Here is a 25,845-nt window from a genome sequence, read left to right as displayed (position 1 = left end):
ATGTACCTGACTAGTAAGTATCTTAAAACCTATGGATTGCTATGTCTCCGAAAGAGAATCAATCATGTGTACAGGGGCATAAACGCAGCAGTGATAGGATTGGAGAGGTTCGGTGAGCAAATGAAGACCCTTTGAAGTCATATTGCATGGTACCCATTCCACGGGTTTCAACTACCCAGGTTTTAGGTATTCTTCCTTCAGCTAAAACATGCATGTGGAACCCAGAGTATGATCAACCATGTGAACGGGAGACATGCTCAAATATGTCTCAGTTATCCTCCCCTGGTACTCGGGTGCAACATTCCAGACGCTTTACTAACACTCTCCCCACTTGGAGAGTCAGTCCCTTTAACCTCCTGTTTGGCCCAGTTTGCAATTTCTGCGGAAGATGAACAGGAATAGCGAGAACCAATGAGAGACTAGCTGGAGGTGTCTGGACGGGCAAATTTAACTCTCATTTCCCACCAGGAAGAGGAAATAACCAAAGGCTCAGCGTGCCGTGCCGGAACCAGATTAGGGCCTGAAGCCATCCTGCGGTGTTGCGGCCAGGTCACAAGAAAGCGAGTTGAAGAAAGGAGCTCAGGGGCACTGTAATTCACAAACCTGCAGAGTTATAAATGACAGCTATCGTCCAAAAATAGACTGAAGTAAGGCTGCCAAGAGGACTTGAAAGCGGGGCAGAATTGCAGGAAACCGATTTCAGGAGGTAGACTGGAATTGCATTGCAAGCATAGGAAAAGAGGCAGAACGTCCACAATGATGCACTTGGCCAAAAAGGGCGTATGCGTTTTTTCCTGAATATATTCAGGAAAAAACGCATACGCCCTTTTTGGCCAACCAAGCAAGCTTGCAAAGGAAATCTGCACTACAATGAAGTCTCACTTCCCCCCGGTCAAAAGGGCCATCTGAAAAAAGTGTAAAATCCAGAAAGGCAGGACAGGCCATGGAGAACTGGGAGCCTTGTTATGCTGATGGGCGGGATGTCAATTGCCAACAACCACTCGGGAGAAGTGTATGGTGTTTCCTGAAACATCTAAAAAACAAAGCAACAGAGCCTAGGGCACTTCCACTTATGGTCCTATAGCTTAGGGAATTCAAAATCAAAAAGACACAGCCACCCCAAAGTTTGGAACGGCTCTGTTTACAAGAACCTCGTTTACAGTACAAGTTCAACATCGCAGAAAGTGAAAAATGGATAAAGAAGTTGTGGTATTTACTTACAAAGCAATATCACTCAGCAATGAAATCTGTGTCATCAGGCCCTTAGCAGCACAATGAATGGATTCAGGTATGATGATTCTAACTGAAATAAGTCACACAGAAAAGAAACATCATAAGATATCAGTAATACACGGAATGTAAACTTGGCTACACAGGAACTGAATTACAGAACAGAACAGGGTCTCAAATTTAGAAAACCAACTTATGCTTGCTTAAGGGGAAAGGTGAGTTGGGGTGCTGCATAAAACCAGAGATTGAAATGAGCACAGATAAAGTTCCTTAAGCCAAATATGAAATAGACAAGAGCTACTCCTTGCTCAACGAAATGGACTCAACACCGCATATTAAACGCCTAAGAATGTACCTGACTAGTAAGTATCTTAAAACCTATGGATTGCTATGTCTCCGAAAGAGTATCAAGCATGTGTACAGGGGCATACGCAGCTGTGATAGGATTGGAGAGGTTCGGTGAGCAAATAAAGTCCCTTTTAAGTCATACTGCATGGTACCCATTCCACGGGTTTCAACTACCCAGGTTTAAGGTATTCTTCCTTCAGCTAATACATGCATGTGGAACCTAGAGTATGATCAACCATGTGATCGGGAGACGTGTTCAAATATGTCTCAGTTTTCCTCCCCTGGTACTCGGGTGCAACATTCCAGACGCTTTACTAACACTCTCCCCACTTGGAGAGTCAGCTCCTTTAACCTCCTGTTTGGCCCAGTTTGCAATTTCTGCGGAAGATGAACAGGAATAGTGAGAACCAATGAGAGGCTAGCTGGAGGTGTCTGGACGGGCAAATTTAACTCTCATTTCCCACCAGGAAGAGGAATTAACCAAAGGCTCAGCATGCCGGGCCGGAACCAGATTAGGGCCTGAAGCCATCCTGCGGTGTTGCGGCCAGGTCACAAGAAAGCGAGTTGAAGAAAGGAGCTCAGGGGCACTGTAATTCACAAACCTGCAGAGTTATAAATGACAGCTATCGTCCAAAAATAGACTGAAGTAAGGCTGCCAAGAGGACTTGAAAGCGGGGCAGAATTGCAGGAAGCCGATTTCAGGAGGTAGACTGAAATTGCATTGAAAGCATAGGAAAAGAGGCAGAACGTCCACAATGATGCACTTGGCCAAAAAGGGCATATGCGTTTTTTCCTGAATATATTCAGGAAAAAACGCATACACCCTTTTTGGCCAACCAAGCAAGCTTGCAAAGGAAATCTGCACTACAATGAAGTCTCACTTCCCCCCGGTCAAAAGGGCCATCTGAAAAAAGTGTAAAATCCAGAAAGGCAGGACAGGCCATGGAGAACTGGGAGCCTTGTTATGCTGATGGGCGGGATGTAAATTGCCAACAACCACTCGGGAGAAGTGTATGGTGTTTCCTGAAACATCTAAAAAACAAAGCAACAGAACCTAGGGCACTTCCACTTATGGTCCTATAGCTTAGGGAAATTAAAATCAAAAAGACACAGCCACCCCAAAGTTTGGAACGGCTCTGTTTACAAGAACCTCGTTTACAGTACAAGTTCAACATCGCAGAAAGTGAAAAATGGATAAAGAAGTTGTGGTATTTACTTACAAAGCAATATCACTCAGCAATGAAATCTGTGTCATCAGGCCCTTAGCAGCACAATGAGTGGATTCAGGTATGATGATTCTAACTGAAGTAAGTCACACAGAAAAAGAAACATCATAAGATATCAGTAATACACGGAATGTAAACTTGGCTACACAGGAACTGAATTACAGAACAGAACAGGGTCTCAAATTTAGAAAACCAACTTATGCTTGCTTAAGGGTAAAGGTGAGTTGGGGTGCTGCATAAAACCAGAGATTGAAATGAGCACAGATAAAGTTCCTTAAGCCAAATATGGAATAGACAAGAGCTACTCCTTGCTCAACGAAATGGACTCAACACCCCATATTAAACGCCTAAGAATGTACCTGACTAGTAAGTATCTTAAAACCTATGGATTGCTATGTCTCCGAAAGAGAATCAAGCATGTGTACAGGGGCATAAACGCAGCAGTGATAGGATTGGAGAGGTTCGGTGAGCAAATGAAGACCCTTTGAAGTCATATTGCATGGTACCCATTCCACGGGTTTCAACTACCCAGGTTTTAGGTATTCTTCCTTCAGCTAAAACATGCATGTGGAACCCAGAGTATGATCAACCATGTGATCGGGAGACGTGTTCAAATATGTTTCAGTTTTCGTACCCTGGTACTCGGGTGCAACATTCCAGACGCTTTACTAACACTCTCCCGACTTGGAGAGTCAGTGTCTTTAACCTCCTGTTTGGCCCAGTTTGCAATTTCTACGGAAGATGAACAGGAATAGCGAGAACCAATGAGAGACTAGCTGGAGGTGTCTGGACGGGCAAATTTAACTCTCATTTCCCACCAGGAAGAGGAATTAACCAAAGGCTCAGCGTGCCGTGCCGGAACCAGATTAGGGCCTGAAGCCATCCTGCGGTGTTGCGGCCAGCTCACAAGAAAGCGAGTTGAAGAAAGGAGCTCAGGGGCACTGAAATTCACAAACCTGCAGAGTTATAAATGACAGCTATCGTCCAAAAATAGACTGAAGTAAGGCTGCCAAGAGGACTTGAAAGCGGGGCAGAATTGCAGGAAACCGATTTCAGGAGGTAGACTGGAATTGCATTGAAAGCATAGGAAAAGAGGCAGAACGTCCACAATGATGCACTTGGCCAAAAAGGGCGTATGCGTTTTTTCCTGAATATATTCAGGAAAAAACGCATACGCCCTTTTTGGCCAACCAAGCAAGCTTGCAAAGGAAAGCTGCACTACAATGAAGTCTCACTTCCCCCCGGTCAAAAGGGCCATCTGAAAAAAGTGTAAAATCCAGAAAGGCAGGACAGGCCATGGAGAACTGGGAGCCTTGTTATGCTGATGGGCGGGATGTAAATTGCCAACAACCACTCGGGAGAAGTGTATGGTGTTTCCTGAAACATCTAAAAAACAAAGCAACAGAGCCTAGGGCACTGCCACTTATGGTCCTATAGCTTAGGGAAATTAAAATCAAAAAGACACAGCCACCCCAAAGTTTGGAACGGCTCTGTTTACAAGAACCTCGTTTACAGTACAAGTTCAACATCGCAGAAAGTGAAAAATGGATAAAGAAGTTGTGGTATTTACTTACAAAGCAATATCACTCAGCAATGAAATCTGTGTCATCAGGCCCTTAGCAGCACAATGAGTGGATTCAGGTATGATGATTCTAACTGAAATAAGTCACACAGAAAAGAAACATCATAAGATATCAGTAATACACGGAATGTAAACTTGGCTACACAGGAACTGAATTACAGAACAGAACAGGGTCTCAAATTTAGAAAACCAACTTATGCTTGCTTAAGAGGAAAGGTGAGTTGGGGTGCTGCATAAAACCAGAGATTGAAATGAGCACAGATAAAGTTCCTTAAGTCAAATATGGAATAGACAAGAGCTACTCCTTGCTCAACGAAATGGACTCAACACCGCATATTAAACGCCTAAGAATGTACCTGACTAGTAAGTATCTTAAAAACCTATGGATTGCTATGTCTCTAAAAGAGAATCAAGCATGTGTACAGGGGCATAAACGCAGCAGTGATAGGACTGGAGAGGTTCGTGAGCAAATGAAGACCCTTTGAAGTCATATTGCATGGTACCCATTCCACGGGTTTCAACTACCCAGGTTTTAGGTATTCTTCCTTCAGCTAAAACATGCATATGGAACCCAAGTATGATCAACCACGTGAACGGGAGACGTGTTCAAATATGTCTCAGTTTTCCTCCCCTGGTACTCGGGTGCAACATTCCAGACGCTTTACTAACACTCTCCCCACTTGGAGAGTCAGTCCCTTTAACCTCCTGTTTGGCCCAGTTTGCAATTTCTGCGGAAGATGAACAGGAATAGCGAGAACCAATGAGAGGCTAGCTGGAGGTGTCTGGACGGGCAAATTTTACTCTCATTTCCCACCAGGAAGAGGAAATAACCAAAGGCTCAGCGTGCCGTGCCGGAACCAGATTAGGGCCTGAAGCCATCCTGCGGTGTTGCGGCCAGGGCACAAGAAAGCGAGTTGAAGAAAGGAGCTCAGGGGCACTGTAATTCACAAACCTGCAGAGTTATAAATGACAGCTATCGTCCAAAAATAGACTGAAGTAAGGCTGCCAAGAGGACTTGAAAGCGGGGCAGAATTGCAGGAAACCGATTTCAGGAGGTAGACTGGAATTGCATTGAAAGCATAGGAAAAGAGGCAGAACGTCCACAATGATGCACTTGGCCAAAAAGGGCGTATGCGTTTTTTCCTGAATATATTCAGGAAAAATCGCATACGCCCTTTTTGGCCAACCAAGCAAGCTTGCAAAGGAAATCTGCACTACAATGAAGTCTCACTTCCCCCTGGTCAAAAGGGTCATCTGAAAAAAGTGTAAAATCCAGAAAGGCAGGACAGGCCCTGGAGAACTGGGAGCCTTGTTATGCTGATGGGCGGGATGTAAATTGCCAACAACCACTCGGGAGAAGTGTATGGTGTTTCCTGAAACATCTAAAAAACAAAGCAACAGAACCTAGGGCACTTCCACTTATGGTCCTATAGCTTAGGGAAATTAAAATCAAAAAGACACAGCCACCCCAAAGTTTGGAACGGCTCTGTTTACAAGAACCTCGTTTACAGTACAAGTTCAACATCGCAGAAAGTGAAAAATGGATAAAGAAGTTGTGGTATTTACTTACAAAGCAATATCACTCAGCAATGAAATCTGTGTCATCAGGCCCTTAGCAGCACAATGAGTGGATTCAGGTATGATGATTCTAACTGAAATAAGTCACACAGAAAAAGAAACATCATAAGATATCAGTAATACACGGAATGTAAACTTGGCTACACAGGAACTGAATTACAGAACAGAACAGGGTCTCAAATTTCGAAAACCAACTTATGCTTGCTTAAGGGGAAAGGTGAGTTGGGGTGCTGCATAAAACCAGAGATTGAAATGAGCACAGATAAAGCTCCTTAAGCCAAATATGGAATAGACAAGAGCTACTCCTTGCTCAACGAAATGGACTCAACACCGCATATTAAACGCCTAAGAATGTACCTGACTAGTAAGTATCTTAAAACCTATGGATTGCTATGTCTCCGAAAGAGAATCAAGCATGTGTACAGGGGCATAAACGCAGCAGTGATAGGACTGGGGAGGTTCGGTGAGCAAATGAAGACCCTTTGAAGTCATATTGCATGGTACCCATTCCACGGGTTTCAACTACCCAGGTTTTAGGTATTCTTCCTTCAGCTAAAACATGCATGTGGAACCCAAGTATGATCAACCATGTGAACGGGAGACGTGTTCAAATATGTCTCAGTTTTCCTCCCCTGGTACTCGGGTGCAACATTCCAGACGCTTAACTAACACTCTCCCCACTTGGAGAGTCAGTCCCTTTAACCTCCTGTTTGGCCCAGTTTGCAATTTCTGCGGAAGTTGAACAGGAATAGCGAGAACCAATGAGAGGCTAGCTGGAGGTGTCTGGACGGGCAAATTTAACTCTCATTTCCCACCAGGAAGAGGAAATAACCAAAGGCTCAGTGTGCCGTGCCGGAACCAGATTAGGGCCTGAAGCCATCCTGCGGTGTTGCGGCCATGTCACAAGAAAGCGAGTTGAAGAAAGGAGCTCAGGGGCACTGTAATTCACAAACCTGCAGAGTTATAAATGACAGCTATCGTCCAAAAATAGACTGAAGTAAGGCTGCCAAGAGGACTTGAAAGCGGGGCAGAATTGCAGGAAACCGATTTCAGGAGGTAGACTGGAGTTGCATTGAAAGCATAGGAAAAGAGGCAGAACGTCCACAATGATGCACTTGGCCAAAAAGGGCGTATGCGTTTTTTCCTGAATATATTCAGGAAAAAACGCATACGCCCTTTTTGGCCAACCAAGCAAGCTTGCAAAGGAAATCTGCACTACAATGAAGTCTCACTTCCCCCCGGTCAAAAGGGCCATCTGAAAAAAGTGTAAAATCCAGAAAGGCAGGACAGGCCATGGAGAACTGGGAGCCTTGTTATGCTGATGGGTGGGATGTAAATTGCCAACAACCACTCGGGAGAAGTGTATGGTGTTTCCTGAAACATCTAAAAAACAAAGCAACAGAACCTAGGGCACTTCCACTTATGGTCCTATAGCTTAGGGAAATTAAAATCAAAAAGACACAGCCACCCCAAAGTTTGGGACGCCTCTGTTTACAAGAACCTCGTTTACAGTACAAGTTCAACATCGCAGAAAGTGAAAAATGGATAAAGAAGTTGTGGTATTTACTTACAAAGCAATATCACACAGCAATGAAATCCGTGTCATCAGGCCCTTAGCAGCACAATGAGTGGATTCAGGTATGATGATTCTAACTGAAATAAGTCACACAGAAAAAGAAACAACATAAGATATCAGTAATACACGGAATGTAAACTTGGCTACACAGGAACTGAATTACAGAACAGAACAGGGTCTCAAATTTAGAAAACCAACTTATGCTTGCTTAAGGGTAAAGGTGAGTTGGGGTGCTGCATAAAACCAGAGATTGAAATGAGCACAGATAAAGTTCCTTAAGCCAAATATGGAATAGACAAGAGCTACTCCTTGCTCAACGAAATGGACTCAACACCCCATATTAAACGCCTAAGAATGTACCTGACTAGTAAGTATCTTAAAACCTATGGATTGCTATGTCTCCGAAAGAGAATCAAGCATGTGTACAGGGGCATAAACGCAGCAGTGATAGGACTGGGGAGGTTCGGTGAGCAAATGAAGACCCTTTGAAGTCATATTGCATGGTACCCATTCCACGGGTTTCAACTACCCAGGTTTTAGGTATTCTTCCTTCAGCTAAAACATGCATGTGGAACCCAAGTATGATCAACCATGTGAACGGGAGACGTGTTCAAATATGTCTCAGTTTTCCTCCCCTGGTACTCGGGTGCAACATTCCAGACGCTTAACTAACACTCTCCCCACTTGGAGAGTCAGTCCCTTTAACCTCCTGTTTGGCCCAGTTTGCAATTTCTGCGGAAGTTGAACAGGAATAGCGAGAACCAATGAGAGGCTAGCTGGAGGTGTCTGGACGGGCAAATTTAACTCTCATTTCCCACCAGGAAGAGGAAATAACCAAAGGCTCAGTGTGCCGTGCCGGAACCAGATTAGGGCCTGAAGCCATCCTGCGGTGTTGCGGCCATGTCACAAGAAAGCGAGTTGAAGAAAGGAGCTCAGGGGCACTGTAATTCACAAACCTGCAGAGTTATAAATGACAGCTATCGTCCAAAAATAGACTGAAGTAAGGCTGCCAAGAGGACTTGAAAGCGGGGCAGAATTGCAGGAAACCGATTTCAGGAGGTAGACTGGAGTTGCATTGAAAGCATAGGAAAAGAGGCAGAACGTCCACAATGATGCACTTGGCCAAAAAGGGCGTATGCGTTTTTTCCTGAATATATTCAGGAAAAAACGCATACGCCCTTTTTGGCCAACCAAGCAAGCTTGCAAAGGAAATCTGCACTACAATGAAGTCTCACTTCCCCCCGGTCAAAAGGGCCATCTGAAAAAAGTGTAAAATCCAGAAAGGCAGGACAGGCCATGGAGAACTGGGAGCCTTGTTATGCTGATGGGTGGGATGTAAATTGCCAACAACCACTCGGGAGAAGTGTATGGTGTTTCCTGAAACATCTAAAAAACAAAGCAACAGAACCTAGGGCACTTCCACTTATGGTCCTATAGCTTAGGGAAATTAAAATCAAAAAGACACAGCCACCCCAAAGTTTGGGACGCCTCTGTTTACAAGAACCTCATTTACAGTACAAGTTCAACATCGCAGAAAGTGAAAAATGGATAAAGAAGTTGTGGTATTTACTTACAAAGCAATATCACACAGCAATGAAATCCGTGTCATCAGGCCCTTAGCAGCACAATGAGTGGATTCAGGTATGATGATTCTAACTGAAATAAGTCACACAGAAAAAGAAACAACATAAGATATCAGTAATACACGGAATGTAAACTTGGCTACACAGGAACTGAATTACAGAACAGAACAGGGTCTCAAATTTAGAAAACCAACTTATGCTTGCTTAAGGGTAAAGGTGAGTTGGGGTGCTGCATAAAACCAGAGATTGAAATGAGCACAGATAAAGTTCCTTAAGCCAAATATGGAATAGACAAGAGCTACTCCTTGCTCAACGAAATGGACTCAACACCCCATATTAAACGCCTAAGAATGTACCTGACTAGTAAGTATCTTAAAACCTATGGATTGCTATGTCTCCGAAAGAGAATCAAGCATGTGTACAGGGGCATAAACGCAGCAGTGATAGGATTGGAGAGGTTCGGTGAGCAAATGAAGACCCTTTGAAGTCATATTGCATGGTACCCATTCCACGGGTTTCAACTACCCAGGTTTAAGGTATTCTTCCTTCAGCTAAAACATGCATGTGGAACCTAGAGTATGATCAACCATGTGATCGGGAGACGGGTTCAAATATGTCTCAGTTTTCCTACCCTGGTACTCGGGTGCAACATTCCAGACGCTTTACTAACACTCTCCCCACTTGGAGAGTCAGTCCCTTTAACCTCCTGTTTGGCCCAGTTTGCAATTTCTGCGGAAGATGAACAGGAATAGCGAGAACCAATGAGAGGCTAGCTGGAGGTGTCTGGACGGGCAAATTTAACTCTCATTTCCCACCAGGAAGAGGAAATAACCAAAGGCTCAGCGTGCCGGGCCGGAACCAGATTAGGGCCTGAAGCCATCCTGCGGTGTTGCGGCCAGGTCACAAGAAAGCGAGTTGAAGAAAGGAGCTCAGGGGCACTGTAATTCACAAACCTGCAGAGTTATAAATGACAGCTATCGTCCAAAAATAGACTGAAGTAAGGCTGCCAAGAGGACTTGAAAGCGGGGCAGAATTGCAGGAAACCGATTTCAGGAGGTAGACTGGAATTGCATTGAAAGCATAGGAAAAGAGGCAGAACGTCCACAATGATGCACTTGGCCAAAAAGGGCGTATGCGTTTTTTCCTGAATATATTCAGGAAAAAACGCATACGCCCTTTTTGGCCAACCAAGCAAGCTTGCAAAGGAAATCTGCACTACAATGAAGTCTCACTTCCCCCCGGTCAAAAGGGCCATCTGAAAAAAGTGTAAAATCCAGAAAGGCAGGACAGGCCATGGAGAACTGGGAGCCTTGTTATGCTAATGGGCGGGATGTAAATTGCCAACAGACACTCGGGAGAAGTGTATGGTGTTTCCTGAAACATCTAAAAAACAAAGCAACAGAGCCTAGGGCACTTCCACTTATGGTCCTATAGCTTAGGGAAATTAAAATCAAAAAGACACAGCCACCCCAAAGTTTGGGACGCCTCTGTTTACAAGAACCTCGTTTACAGTACAAGTTCAACATCGCAGAAAGTGAAAAATGGATAAAGAAGTTGTGGTATTTACTTACAAAGCAATATCACTCAGCAATGAAATCTATGTCATCAGGCCCTTAGCAGCACAATGAGTGGATTCAGGTATGACGATTCTAACTGAAATAAATCACACAGAAAAAGAAACATCATAAGATATCAGTAATACACGGAATGGAACCTTGGCTACACAGGAACTGAATTACAGAACAGAACAGGGTCTCAAATTTAGAAAACCAACTTATTCTTGCTTAAGGGGAAAGGTGAGTTGGGGTGCTGCATAAAACCAGAGATTGAAATGAGCACAGATAAAGTTCCTTAAGCCAAATATGGAATAGACAAGAGCTACTCCTTGCTCAACGAAATGGACTCAACACCGCATATTAAACGCCTAAGAATGTACCTGACTAGTAAGTATCGTAAAACCTATGGATTGCTATGTCTCCAAAAGAGAATCAAGCATGTGTACAGGGGCATAAACGCAGCAGTGATAGGATTGGAGAGGTTCGGTGAGCAAATGAAGACCCTTTGAAGTCATATTGCATGGTACCCATTCCACGGGTCTCAACTCTCCAGGTTTAAGGTATTCTTCCTTCAGCTAAAACATGCATGTGGAACCCAAGTATGATCAACCATGTGAACGGGAGACGTGTTCAAATATGTCTCAGTTTTCCTCCCCTCGTACTCGGGTGCAACATTCCAGACGCTTTACTAACACTCTCCCCACTTGGAGAGTCAGTCCCTTTAACCTCCTGTTTGGCCCAGTTTGCAATTTCTGCGGAAGATGAACAGGAATAGCGAGAACCAATGAGAGGCTAGCTGGAGGTGTCTGGACGGGCCAATTGAACTCTCATTTCCCACCAGGAAGAGGAATTAACCAAAGGCTCAGTGTGCCGTGCCGAAACCAGATTAGGGCCTGAAGCCATCCTGCGGTGTTGCGGCCATGTCACAAGAAAGCGAGTTGAAGAAAGGAGCTCAGGGGCACTGCAATTCACAAAGCTGCAGAGTTATAAATGACAGCAATCGTCCAAAAATAGACTGAAGTAAGGCTGCCAAGAGGACTTGAAAGCGGGGCAGAATTGCAGGAAACCGATTTCAGGAGGTAGACTGGAATTGCATTGAAAGCATAGGAAAAGAGGCAGAACGTCCACAATGATGCACTTGGCCAAAAAGGGCGTATGCGTTTTTTCCTGAATATATTCAGGAAAAAACGCATACGCCCTTTTTGGCCAACCAAGCAAGCTTGCAAAAGAAATCTGCACTACAATGAAGTCTCACTTCCCCCCGGTCAAAAGGGCCATCTGAAAAAAGTGTAAAATCCAGAAAGGCAGGACAGGCCATGGAGAACTGGGAGCCTTGTTATGCTGAAGGGCGGGATGTAAATTGCCAACAACCACTCGGGAGAAGTGTATGGTGTTTCCTGAAACATCTAAAAAACAAAGCAACAGAGCCTAGGGCACTTCCACTTATGGTCTTATAGCTTAGGGAATTTAAAATCAAAAAGACACAGCCACCCCAAAGTTTGGAACGGCTCTGTTTACAAGAACCTCGTTTACAGTACAAGTTCAACATCGCAGAAAGTGCAAAATGGATAAAAAAGTTGTGGTATTTACTTACAAAGCAATATCACTCAGCAATGAAATCTGTGTCATCAGGCCCTTAGCAGCACAATGAGTGGATTCAGGTATGATGATTCTAACTGAAATAAGTCACACAGAAAAAGAAACATCATAAGATATCAGTAGGGCGGAGGTCGGGGCTGCGTAGTGGGAGGCGGACTGGCGAGGGGTGCCGGAAGAGCTGCAGGTGCGGCCCAGCGGCCGATTCCGCGGGCCCGCCGAGCCAGGAGATACTGAGCCGCCGCCGCCGCCGCCGCCGCCCTCGGCCCGGCCTGCAGCGGGTTATGGGGGCGGTGCGGCCCCTCGGCCCCCTCCCCCTCTCTCCCTCCTCTCCACCCCTCCCCTTCCCGTGGTCCCGGGCTCCCGGACCCTCCCCCAGGGCCGCATTCTCCTCTCCCCGTCTTCCTGTCCTCTTCCGCTGTCCTCTCGTTCCCCACCCCCAAGCATAAACACCCCTCCGCGTCCCAGGCGTCTCCCGTCGCCCCTCCCCCCACCCCGGGGGTCCACCCTCCAGCGTTCCGGGGGTTCCCAAGGTCTCTCCAGCGGCAGCTTTCTGTAAGCGCGGTCCCGAAGATGGGAGGCGCGGTGAGTGCTGGTGAAGACAACGACGAGCTGATAGACCATCTGAAGGCGGCGCAGTACATCCGCTCCGAGCTGGTGGAGCAGGCCTTCCGAGCTGTTGACCGCGCCGACTATTACCTCGAGGAGTTTAAGGAGAACGCGTACAAGGACCTGGCGTGGAAGCACGGGAACATCCACCTCTCTGCTCCGTGCATCTATTCGGAGGTGATGGAGGCCCTGGACCTGCAGCCTGGCCTTTCCTTCCTGAACCTGGGCAGCGGCACCGGCTACCTCAGCTCCATGGTGGGGCTCATCCTCGGTCCTTTTGGTGTGAACCACGGGGTGGAACTCCATTCAGATGTGACAGAGTATGCGAAGCAGAAGCTGGACTTTTTCATCAGGACGAGTGACAGCTTCGACAAGTTTGACTTCTGCGAGCCCTCCTTCGTCACCGGCAATTGCCTGGAGATCTCTCCAGGCTGCTCTCAGTATGACCGGGTGTACTGCGGGGCAGGCGTGCAGAAGCAGCACGAGGGGTACATGAAGAGCCTCCTCAAAGTCGGGGGCGTCCTGGTCATGCCGCTGGAAGAGAAGTTGACTAAGATAACTCGGACGGGTCCTTCCGCCTGGGAAACCAAAAAGATTCTGGCTGTGTCTTTTGCTCCACTCGTCCAGCCCTGCCAGTCGGAGTCAGGAGAATCACGACTTGTCCACACCCCTGGCGGTTCGCAGCCTCCAGGACCTGGCGCGCATTGCCATCCGGGGCACCATTAAGAAGGTCATCCACCAGGAAGCTGTGAACAAAAACGGGAACGGACTGAAGAACACTCCCAGGTTTAAACGGAGGAGAGTTCGCCGCCACCGAATGGAAACGATTGTCTTTTTGGACAAAGAGGTGTTTGCCAGTCGGCTCTCCAACCCCTCTGATGACACCAGCTGCGGAGACCTGGAAGACGAGCGGCAAGAAGAAGAGGTGACAACCCCGCCGGACACCAAGCCCGAGCCCCCGGTGAACTTCCTGCGTGAGAAGGTCCTGAGCCTCCCTCTGCCAGATCCCCTGAAGTACTACCTGCTTTATTACAGAGAAAAGTAAGTCTATGGTCCAGGGGAGGAGGCCAAGCCTTCCTGGAGGGCTGCCCGCAGCAGGTGCACTGGAGGAGGAAGGGGCTCCCGCTCTGCATCTCGTCTTCTCGTCTGTCCTTGACTGTCCTGTAGAGTTTTCATCCAGTCATCTGATTTCTGTAAACATAGTCTGACAAACATAAGGTGCAAGGGGGAATGTCTCAAAAGGGCGAGAGTCTCCTGGAGGAGGGGTTGACTTCACACTCTCAGGAAATGCTGAGGTCTACACGTGGAGGTGGCCTGGAGACCGTTTCTTACACAAGGTACACGTGTCTGCATCAGAAAGGAAAACTGAAGTTGAAATTAATCTGTGTTTCTTATAAAAGGTGAGACAAAAAGCACAAGTTGCTAAGTGTATGAAATCTTTTCTGAGTGGGACACGCCTATGTGCAAGTTTGAATTTTACGGAATCAACCTCTTAATTACTGGCACCGAGTAATTAAAGATTTATTAAAAGATTAATTTAAAAGATTTAACTAAATGTTTTAGTTATTTGGAACGTGGATACTTGATTGAAAAGCCCTCTCTTATTTTAAGTAAATTAATTACATCTTACATGAGTTGTCAATTGTAATTTTAAAAAACAAAAATTGTGATGGGGAGAGGAATGAACGTATCAGATTGCCAGGTGTCTTTGTGGAATTGCAAAAGAATTCCAAGGCATTTTTTTCTGACACCTTTTGTTACCTTTAAAGTAACCAACATTGAGTAATCCCGTCAAAGAAAGTCCTGAAGAATGAAACAAGTGTTGTGTGTAAGTAATGAGCTGCATTACTTTTGCCCCAGAGACAGAGAGTACTGTTGACTCAACTTTAAATACAGTCAACGGTGTCTAAGGCTCAGTCCTCAGAGCAGGTGGGAAGTACTGGCTGCAGGAAATGGATTGGGGACGGTGTAGACGGCCTGTGGGTTGGTGTTTTGTTTTTTTTTTCAGTTGGCTATTGTTCTGTAATCACATAACAGTACTGATTCATAGATTTTATCTTTTATAATTCTGGAGAAAAATATTTGTTAGTTTTGTAATTTTTCCTAAGAACAAACGCGTGTTTGGTACATTGCATTAGAACAGTTTCACTCAAGTTTGACTTGTGGAATCCATCTTCTCCAGCGCTGTGTGTTGAGAGCTTCCTGTCTTATTAAGTCGTGGGTCTAGAAGAAGAGGCCGTCCTTTTAGTTAGGTGGCAGGATGTTTACAAGTGACACTGCTTCTTCCAAAACATTGGTTCTTTTCAGACTTTTCAGTTTTAACCAAAGTTAAACCCCAAATCAGAGTCATCCAGATTTTATGATTCATTTGATCTCTCAGCCTCTCAGGAGTTGCTGGATTTCAGTGTCTTTGTGGTTTTACCAGCTTCACGGAGTTCTGGTTATTTTGTTTTGCCATTTATGCTTTTTTAAAGTAACTGAGTCATTTTATCACAGAAAACTGCGTGCACACATAGCTGGGAAAGCGGGTGTATTGCCCTAAATGGGTACCGTTAAGCTGTTGTAAAGAAGGGTTTCTTCATAGTCGTGTTTACCTGCCTTTAACTGAACGTCAAGCCTCATTGTCTCAGAGAGAAAAGCATGAGTCACGTTTACTTGCTAAGACTTCGGTTTGCAGATCTTGTTGACGTCATTCTAATTGATTTGTAGAGACCTCTGCAACACGTGGACGTTTTTGGACATGATATCTGAAATATTTTATATTAGGTGGCTTGACTAAATGTTTTTCTGTAATTGTATATGGATTTCCTTTTTTTTCAACCACATTTGCCTTTATGCTAGATTGTAGAAAGTCTTTGCGAGGCATAAGACATGTTTTCCCCTATGTATGTTAAACCTTTCCTAACATTTTGTATTTACATGTTGGTTTGTGACTTTTAAACCAGAATTTGGTTACAAGATATATATATATAGATATTGAATATAATATATGTGAAATAATTTGGTATTGATCTATCTAATAAACATAAAGGAGAATCATCAGTGAGTTTCCCTGTGTGTCAGCACCTTTCTCCGGAGTCAGTATGAGACACTACTTTCTGTTTTCAGACAGATGACTTATATATATAGTCTGTGTTGTCTGCAAGCTCTGTATTGTAAACCACATTCTAGACAATGGCTGACTTTTGTGTTTCGATTAGTCTGTATTTTTATATGTGACTTTCGTCTTCCAAGTAGTGCAGCCATAGACATGTGCAAAACAAGCAACAAATGTATAATATTAAGCACATAAGACAGAAGCCAGCTGCGTATTTAAAAGTATTTTTGCCCATCTGGAACTTTCAGGGGATTAAGGCGAGAAATATGAAACAAAGGTTTTGATGAACTGATACACAAGCGATACCAATAAAGGTAGTTACGGCAAAAAAAAAAAAAAGATATCAGTAATACACGGAATGTAAACTTGGCTACACAGGAACTGAATTACAGAACAGAACAGGGTCTCAAATTTAGAAAACCAACTTATGCTTGCTTAAGGGGAAAGGTGAGTTGGGGTGCTGCATAAAACCAGAGATTGAAATGAGCACAGATAAAGTTCCTTAAGCCAAATATGGAATAGACAAGAGCTACTCCTTGCTCAACGAAATGGACTCAACACCCCATATTAAACGCCTAAGAATGTTCCTGACTATTAAGTATCTTAAAACCTATGGATTGCTATGTCTCCGAAAGAGAATCAAGCATGTGTACAGGGGCATAAACGCAGCAGTGATAGGATTGGAGAGGTTCGTGAGCAAATGAAGACCCTTTGAAGTCATATTGCATGGTACCCATTCCACGGGTTTCAACTACCCAGGTTTAAGGTATTCTTCCTTCAGCTAAAACATGCATGTGGAACCTAGAGTATGATCAACCATGTGATCGGTAGACGTGTTAAAATATGTCTCAGTTTTCGTACGCTGGTACTCGGGTGCAACATTCCAGACGCTTTACTAACACTCTCCCGACTTGGAGAGTCAGTCCCTTTAACCTCCTGTTTGGCCCAGTTTGCAATTTCTGTGGAAGATGAACAGGAATAGCGAGAACCAATGAGAGACTACCTGGAGGTGTCTGGATGGGCAAATTTAACTCTCATTTCCCACCAGGAAGAGGAATTAACCAAAGGCTCAGCGTGCCATGCCAGAACCAGATTAGGGCCTGAAGCCATCCTGCGGTGTTTCGGCCAGCTCACAAGAAAGCGAGTTGAAGAAAGGAGCTCAGGGGCACTGTAATTCACAAACCTGCAGAGTTATAAATGACAGCTATCGTCCAAAAATAGACTGAAGTAAGGCTGCCAAGAGGACTTGAAAGCGGGGCAGAATTGCAGGAAACTGATTTCAGGAGGTAGACTGGAATTGCATTTCAAGCATAGGAAAAGAGGCAGAACGTCCACAATGATGCACTTGGCCAAAAAGGGCGTATGCGTTTTTTCCTGAATATATTCAGGAAAAAACGCATACGCCCTTTTTGGCCAACCAAGCAAGCTTGCAAAGGAAATCTGCACTACAATGAAGTCTCACTTCCCCCCGGTCAAAAGGGCCATCGGAAAAAAGTGTAAAATCCAGAAAGGCAGGACAGGCCATGGAGAACTGGGAGCCTTGTTATGCTGAAGGGCGGGATGTAAATTGCCAACAACCACTCGGGAGAAGTGTATGGTGTTTCCTGAAACATCTAAAAAACAAAGCAACAGAGCCTAGGGCACTTCCACTTATGGTCCTATAGCTTAGGGAATTTAAAATCAAAAAGACACAGCCACCCCAAAGTTTGGAACGGCTCTGTTTACAAGAACCTCGTTTACAGTACAAGTTCAACATCGCAGAAAGTGAAAAATGGATAAAAAAGTTGTGGTATTTACTTACAAAGCAATATCACTCAGCAATGAAATCTGTGTCATCAGGCCCTTAGCAGCACAATGAGTGGATTCAGGTATGATGATTCTAACTGAAATAAGTCACACAGAAAAAGAAATATCATAAGATATCAGTAATACACGGAATGTAAACTTGGCTACACAGGAACTGAATTACAGAACAGAACAGGGTCTCAAATTTAGAAAACCAACTTATGCTTGCTTAAGGGGAAAGGTGAGTTGGGGTGCTGCATAAAACCAGAGATTGAAATGAGCACAGATAAAGTTCCTTAAGCCAAATATGGAATAGACAAGAGCTACTCCTTGCTCAACGAAATGGACTCAACACCCCATATTGAACGCCTAAGAATGTTCCTGACTAGTAAGTATCTTAAAACCTATGGATTGCTATGTCTCCGAAAGAGAATCAAGCATGTGTACAGGGGCATAAACGCAGCAGTGATAGGATTGGAGAGGTTCGTGAGCAAATGAAGACCCTTTGAAGTCATATTGCATGGTACCCATTCCACGGGTTTCAACTACCCAGGTTTAAGGTATTCTTCCTTCAGCTAAAACATGCATGTGGAACCTAGAGTATGATCAACCATGTGATCGGGAGACGTGTTCAAATATGTCTCAGTTTTCGTACGCTGGTACTCGGGTGCAACATTCCAGACGCTTTACTAACACTCTCCCCACTTGGAGATTCAGTCCCTTTAACCTCCTGTTTGGCCCAGTTTGCAATTTCTGTGGAAGATGAACAGGAATAGCGAGAACCAATGAGAGACTAGGTGGAGGTGTCTGGACGGGCAAATTTAACTCTCATTTCCCACCAGGAGGAGGAATTAACCAAAGGCTCAGCGTGCCGTGCCAGAACCAGATTAGGGCCTGAAGACATCCTGCGGTGTTGCGGCCAGGTCACAAGAAAGCGAGTTGAAGAAAGGAGCTCAGGGGCACTGTAATTCACAAACCTGCAGAGTTATAAATGACAGCTATCGTCCAAAAATAGACTGAAGTAAGGCTGCCAAGAGGACTTGAAAGCGGGGCAGAATTGCAGGAAATCGATTTCAGGAGGTAGACTGGAATTGCATTGAAAGCATAGGAAAAGAGGCAGAACGTCCACAATGATGCACTTGGCCAAAAAGGACGTATGCGTTTTCTCCTGAATATATTCAGGAAAAAACGCATACGCCCTTTTTGGCCAACCAAGCAAGCTTGCAAAGGAAATCTGCACTACAATGAAGTCTCACTTCCCCCCGGTCAAAAGGGCCATCTGAAAAAAGTGTAAAATCCAGAAAGGCAGGACAGGCCATGGAGAACTGGGAGCCTTGTTATGCTGAAGGGCGGGATGTAAATTGCCAACAACCACTCGGGAGAAGTGTATGGTGTTTCCTGAAACATCTAAAAAACAAAGCAACAGAGCCTAGGGCAGTTCCACTTATGGTCCTATAGCTTAGGGAATTTAAAATCAAAAAGACACAGCCACCCCAAAGTTTGGAACGGCTCTGTTTACAAGAACCTCGTTTACAGTACAAGTTCAACATCGCAGAAAGTGAAAAATGGATAAAGAAGTTGTGGTGTTTACTTACAAAGCAATGTCACTCAGCAATGAAATCTGTGTCATCAGGCCCTTAGCAGCACAATGAGTGGATTCAGGTATGATGATTCTAACTGAAATAAGTCACACAGAAAAAGAAACATCATAAGATATCAGTAATACACGGAATGTAAACTTGGCTACACAGGAACTGAATTACAGAACAGAACAGGGTCTCAAATTTAGAAAACCAACTTATGCTTGCTTAAGGGTAAAGGTGAGTTGGGGTGCTGCATAAAACCAGAGATTGAAATGAGCACAGATAAAGTTCCTTAAGCCAAATATGGAATAGACAAGAGCTACTCCTTGCTCAACGAAATGGACTCAACACCCCATATTAAACGCCTAAGAATGTTCCTGACTAGTAAGTATCTTAAAACCTATGGATTGCTATGTCTCCGAAAGAGAATCAAGCATGTGTACAGGGGCATAAACGCAGCAGTGATAGGATTGGAGAGGTTCGTGAGCAAATGAAGACCCTTTGAAGTCATATTGCATGGTACCCATTCCACGGGTTTCAACTACCCAGGTTTAAGGTATTCTTCCTTCAGTTAAAACATGCATGTGGAACCTAGAGTATGATCAACCATGTGATCGGGAGACGTGTTCAAATATGTCTCAGTTTTCGTATGCTGGTACTCGGGTGCAACATTCCAGACGCTTTACTAACACTCTCCCGACTTGGAGAGTCAGTCCCTTTAACCTCCTGTTAGGCCCAGTTTGCAATTTCTGCGGAAGATGAACAGGAATAGCGAGAACCAATGAGAGGCTAGCTGCAGGTGTCTGGACGGGCAAATTTAACTCTCATTTCCCACCAGGAAGAGGAATTAACCAAAGGCTCAGCATGCCGGGCCGGAACCAGATTAGGGCCTGAAGCCATCCTGCGGTGTTGCGGCCAGGGCACAAGAAAGCGAGTTGAAGAAAGGAGCTCAGGGGCACTGTAATTCACAAACCTGCAGAGTTATAAATGACAGCTATCGTCCAAAAATAGACTGAAGTAAGGCTGCCAAGAGGACTTGAAAGCGGGGCAGAATTGCAGGAAACCGATTTCAGGAGGTAGACTGGAATTGCATTGAAAGCATAGGAAAAGAGGCAGAACGTCCACAATGATGCACTTGGCCAAAAAGGGCGTATGCGTTTTTTCCTGAATATATTCAGGAAAAAACGCATACGCCCTTTTTGGCCAACCAAGCAAGCTTGCAAAGGAAATCTGCACTACAATGAAGTCTCACTTCCCCCCGGTCAAAAGGGCCATCTGAAAAAAGTGTAAAATCCAGAAAGGCAGGACAGGCCATGGAGAACTGGGAGCCTTGTTATGCTGAAGGGCGGGATGTAAATTGCCAACAACCACTCGGGAGAAGTGTATGGTGTTTCCTGAAACATCTAAAAAACAAAGCAACAGAGCCTAGGGCACTTCCACTTATGGTCCTATAGCTTAGGGAATTTAAAATCAAAAAGACACAGCCACCCCAAAGTTTGGAACGGCTCTGTTTACAAGAACCTCGTTTACAGTACAAGTTCAACATCGCAGAAAGTGAAAAATGGATAAAAAAGTTGTGGTATTTACTTACAAAGCAATATCACTCAGCAATGAAATCTGTGTCATCAGGCCCTTAGTAGCACAATGAGTGGATTCAGGTATGATGATTCTAACTGAAATAAGTCACACAGAAAAAGAAACATCATAAGATATCAGTAATACACGGAATGTAAACTTGGCTACACAGGAACTGAATTACAGAACAGAACAGGGTCTCAAATTTAGAAAACCAACTTATGCTTGCTTAAGGGGAAAGGTGAGTTGGGGTGCTGCATAAAACCAGGGATTGAAATGAGCACAGATAAAGTTCCTTAAGCCAAATATGGAATAGACAAGAGCTACACCTTGCTCAACGAAATGGACTCAACACCGCATATTAAACGCCTAAGAATGTACCTGACTAGTAAGTATCTTAAAACCTATGGATTGCTATGTCTCCGAAAGAGAATCAAGCATGTGTACAAGGGCATAAACGCAGCAGTGATAGGATTGGAGAGGTTCGTGAGCAAATGAAGACCCTTTGAAGTCATATTGCATGGTACCCATTACACGGGTCTTAACTCTCCAGGTTTAAGGTATTCTTCCTTCAGCTAAAACATGCATGTGGAACCCAAGTATGATCAACCATGTGAACGGGAGACGTGTTCAAATATGTCTCAGTTTTCCTCCCCTGGTACTCGGGTGCAACATTCCAGACGCTTTACTAACACTCTCCCCACTTGGAGAGTCAGTCCCTTTAACCTCCTGTTTGGCCAGTTTGCAATTTCTGCGGAAGATGAACAGGAATAGCGAGAACCAATGAGAGGCTAACTGCAGGTGTCTGGACGGGCAAATTTAACTCTCATTTCCCACCAGGAAGAGGAATTAACCAAAGGCTCAGGATGCCGGGCCGGAACCAGATTAGGGCCTGAAGCCATCCTGCGGTGTTGCGGCCAGGTCACAAGAAAGCGAGTTGAAGAAAGGAGCTCAGGGGCACTGTAATTCACAAACCTGCAGAGTTATAAATGACAGCTATCATCCAAAAATAGACTGAAGTAAGGCTGCCAAGAGGACTTGAAAGCGGGGCAGAATTGCAGGAAACCGATTTCAGGAGGTAGACTGGAATTGCATTGAAAGCATAGGAAAAGAGGCAGAACGTCCACAATGATGCACTTGGCCAAAAAGGGCGTATGCGTTTTTTCCTGAATATATTCAGGAAAAAACGCATACGCCCTTTTTGGCCAACCAAGCAAGCTTGCAAAGGAAATCTGCACTACAATGAAGTCTCACATCCCCCCGGTCAAAAGGGCCATCTGAAAAAAGTGTAAAATCCAGAAAGGCAGGACAGGCCATGGAGAACTGGGAGCCTTGTTCTGCTGATGGGCGGGATGTAAATTGCCAACAACCACTCGGGAGAAGTGTATGGTGTTTCCTGAAACATCTAAAAAACAAAGCAACAGAGCCTAGGGCACTGCCACTTATGGTCCTATAGCTTAGGGAAATTAAAATCAAAAAGACACAGCCACCCCAAAGTTTGGAATGGCTCTGTTTACAAGAACCTCGTTTACAGTACAAGTTCAACATCGCAGAAAGTGAAAAATGGATAAAGAAGTTGTGGTATTCACTTACAAAGCAATATCACTCAGCAATGAAATCTATGTCATCAGGCCCTTAGCAGCACAATGAGTGGATTCAGGTATGATGATTCTAACTGAAATAAGTCACACAGAAAAAGAAACATCATAAGATATCAGTAATACACGGAATGTAAACTTGGCTACACAGGAACTGAATTACAGAACAGAACAGGGTCTCAAATTTAGAAAACCAACTTATGCTTGCTTAAGGGGAAAGGTGAGTTGGGGTGCTGCATAAAACCAGAGATTGAAATGAGCACAGATAAAGTTCCTTAAGCCAAATATGGAATAGACAAGAGCTACTCCTTGCTCAACGAAATGGACTCAACACCGCATATTAAACGCCTAAGAATGTACCTGACTAGTAAGTATCTTAAAACCTATGGATTGCTATGTCTCCGAAAGAGAATCAAGCATGTGTACAGGGGCATAAACGCAGCAGTGATAGGATTGGAGTGGTTCGTGAGCAAATGAAGACCCTTTGAAGTCATATTGCATGGTACCCATTCCACGGGTTTCAACTACCCAGGTTTAAGGTATTCTTCCTTCAGCTAAAACATGCATATGGAACCTACAGTATGATCAACCATGTGATCGGGAGACGTGTTCAAATATGTCTCAGTTTTCGTACCCTGGTACTCGGGTGCAACATTCCAGACGCTTTATTAACACTCTCCCCACTTGGCGAGTCAGTCCCTTTAACCTCCTGTTTGGCCCAGTTTGCAATTTCTGTGGAAGATGAACAGGAATAGCGAGAACCAATGAGAGACTAGCTGGAGGTGTCTGGATGGGCAAATTTAACTCTCATTTCCCACCAGGAAGAGGAATTAACCAAAGGCTCAGCGTGCCGTGCCAGAACCAGATTAGGGCCTGAAGACATCCTGCGGTGTTGCGGCCAGGTCACAAGAAAGCGAGTTGAAGAAAGGAGCTCAGGGGCACTGTAATTCACAAACCTGCAGAGATATAAATGACAGCTATCGTCCAAAAATAGACTGAAGTAAGGCTGCCAAGAGGACTTAAAAGTGGGGCAGAATTGCAGGAAACCGATTTCAGGAGGTAGACTGGAATTGCATTGAAAGCATAGGAAAAGAGGCAGAACGTCCACAATGATGCACTTGACCAAAAAGGGCGTATGCGTTTTTTCCTGAATATATTCAGGAAAAAACGCATACGCACTTTTTGGCCAACCAAGCAAGCTTGCAAAGGAAATCTGCACTACAATGAAGTCTCACTTCCCCCTGGTCAAAAGGGCCATCTGAAAAAAGTGTAAAATCCAGAAAGGCAGGACAGGCCATGGAGAACTGGGAGCCTTGTTATGCTGATGGGCGGGATGTAAATTGCCAACAGACACTCGGGAGAAGTGTATGGTGTTTCCTGAAACATCTAAAAAACAAAGCAACAGAACCTAGGGCACTTCCACTTATGGTCCTATAACTTAGGGAAATTAAAATCAAAAAGACACAGCCACCCCAAAGTTTGGAACGGCTCTGTTTACAAGAACCTCGTTTACAGTACAAGTTCAACATCGCAGAAAGTGAAAAATGGATAAAGAAGTTGTGGTATTTACTTACAAAGCAATATCACTCAGCAATGAAATCTGTGTCATCAGGCCCTTAGCAGCACAATGAGTGGATTCAGGTATGATGATTCTAACTGAAATAAGTCACACAGAAAAAGAAACATCATAAGATATCAGTAATACACGGAATGTAAACTTGGCTACACAGGAACTGAATTACAGAACAGAACAGGGTCTCAAATTTAGAAAACCAACTTATGCTTGCTTAAGGGTAAAGGTGAGTTGGGGTGCTGCATAAAACCAGAGATTGAAATGAGCACAGATAAAGTTCCTTAAGCCAAATATGGAATAGACAAGAGCTACTCCTTGCTCAACGAAATGGACTCAACACCCCATATTAAAAGCCTAAGAATGTACCTGACTAGTAAGTATCTTAAAACCTATGGATTGCTATGTCTCCGAAAGAGAATCAAGCATGTGTACAGGGGCATAAACGCAGCAGTGATAGGATTGGAGAGGTTCGGTGAGCAAATGAAGACCCTTTGAAGTCATATTGCATGGTACCCATTACACGGGTCTTAACTCTCCAGGTTTAAGGTATTCTTCCTTCAGCTAAAACATGCATGTGGAACACAAGTATGATCAACCATGTGAACGGGAGACGTGTTCAAATATGTCTCAGTTTTCCTCCCCTGGTACTCGGGTGCAACATTCCAGACGCTTTACTAACACTCTCCCCACTTGGAGAGTCAACGCCTTTAACCTCCTGTTTGGCCCAGTTTGCAATTCCTGCGGAAGATGAACAGGAATAGCGAGAACCAATGAGAGACTAGCTGGAGGTGTCTGGACGGGCAAATTTAACTCTCATTTCCCACCAGGAAGAGGAAATAACCAAAGGCTCAGCGTGCCGTGCCGGAACCAGATTAGGGCCTGAAGCCATCCTGCGGTGTTGCAGCCAGGTCACAAAAAAGCGAGTTGAAGAAAGGAGCTCAGGGGCACTGTAATTCACAAACCTGCAGAGTTATAAATGACAGCTATCGTCCAAAAATAGACTGAAGTAAGGCTGCCAAGAGGACTTGAAAGCGGGGCAGAATTGCAGGGAACCGATTTCAGGAGGTAGACTGGAATTGCATTGAAAGCATAGGAAAAGAGGCAGAACGTCCACAATGATGCACTTGGCCAAAAAGGGCGTATGCGTTTTTTCCTGAATATATTCAGGAAAAAACGCATACGCCCTTTTTGGCCAACCAAGAAAGCTTGCAAAGGAAATCTGCACTACAATGAAGTCTCACTTCCCCCCGGTCAAAAGGGCCATCTGAAAAAAGTGTAAAATCCAGAAAGTCAGGACAGGCCATGGAGAACTGGGAGCCTTGTTATGCTGATGGGCGGGATGTAAATTGCCAACAGACACTCGGGAGAAGTGTATGGTGTTTCCTGAAACATCTAAAAAACAAAGCAACAGAGCCTAGGGCACTGCCACTTATGGTCCTATAGCTTAGGGAAATTAAAATCAAAAAGACACAGCCACCCCAAAGTTTGGGACGCCTCCGTTTACAAGAACCTCGTTTACCGTACAAGTTCAATATCACAGAAAGTGAAAAATGGATAAAGAACTTGTGGTACTTACGTACAATGCAGTATCACTCAGCAATGAAATCTATGTCATCAGGCCCCTAGCAGCATAATGAGTGGATTCAGGTATGATGATTCTAACTGAAATAAGTCACACAGAAAAAGAAACATCATAAGATATCACTAATACACGGAATGTAAACTTGGCTACACAGGAACTGAATTACAG

The 25,845-nt window shown here is 44.5% G+C and overlaps 1 long non-coding RNA gene and 1 pseudogene across 2 annotated transcripts in view; one reads left to right on the top strand and one right to left on the bottom strand.

Annotated features, from left to right (window-relative positions):
- LOC307181097 overlaps window positions 1–25,845 on the bottom strand; it is a 183,421-nt gene that overhangs the window by 84,839 nt on the left and 72,737 nt on the right. The gene's annotated exons all lie outside the window — the stretch shown is intronic.
- LOC307181093 (protein-L-isoaspartate O-methyltransferase domain-containing protein 2-like) lies at window positions 12,796–13,929 on the top strand (annotated as a pseudogene). Its single transcript has one exon. The product of its transcript is annotated as a protein-L-isoaspartate O-methyltransferase domain-containing protein 2-like (transcript).

The sequence above is a fragment of the Stenella coeruleoalba genome (assembly GCF_951394435.1).
Source record: "Stenella coeruleoalba genome assembly, contig: scaffold_57, whole genome shotgun sequence".
Lineage (NCBI taxonomy): Eukaryota > Metazoa > Chordata > Mammalia > Artiodactyla > Delphinidae > Stenella > Stenella coeruleoalba.
The sequence above is the reverse complement of the archived record's forward strand: the minus strand, read 5'-3'. Positions and strand labels throughout refer to the sequence as shown.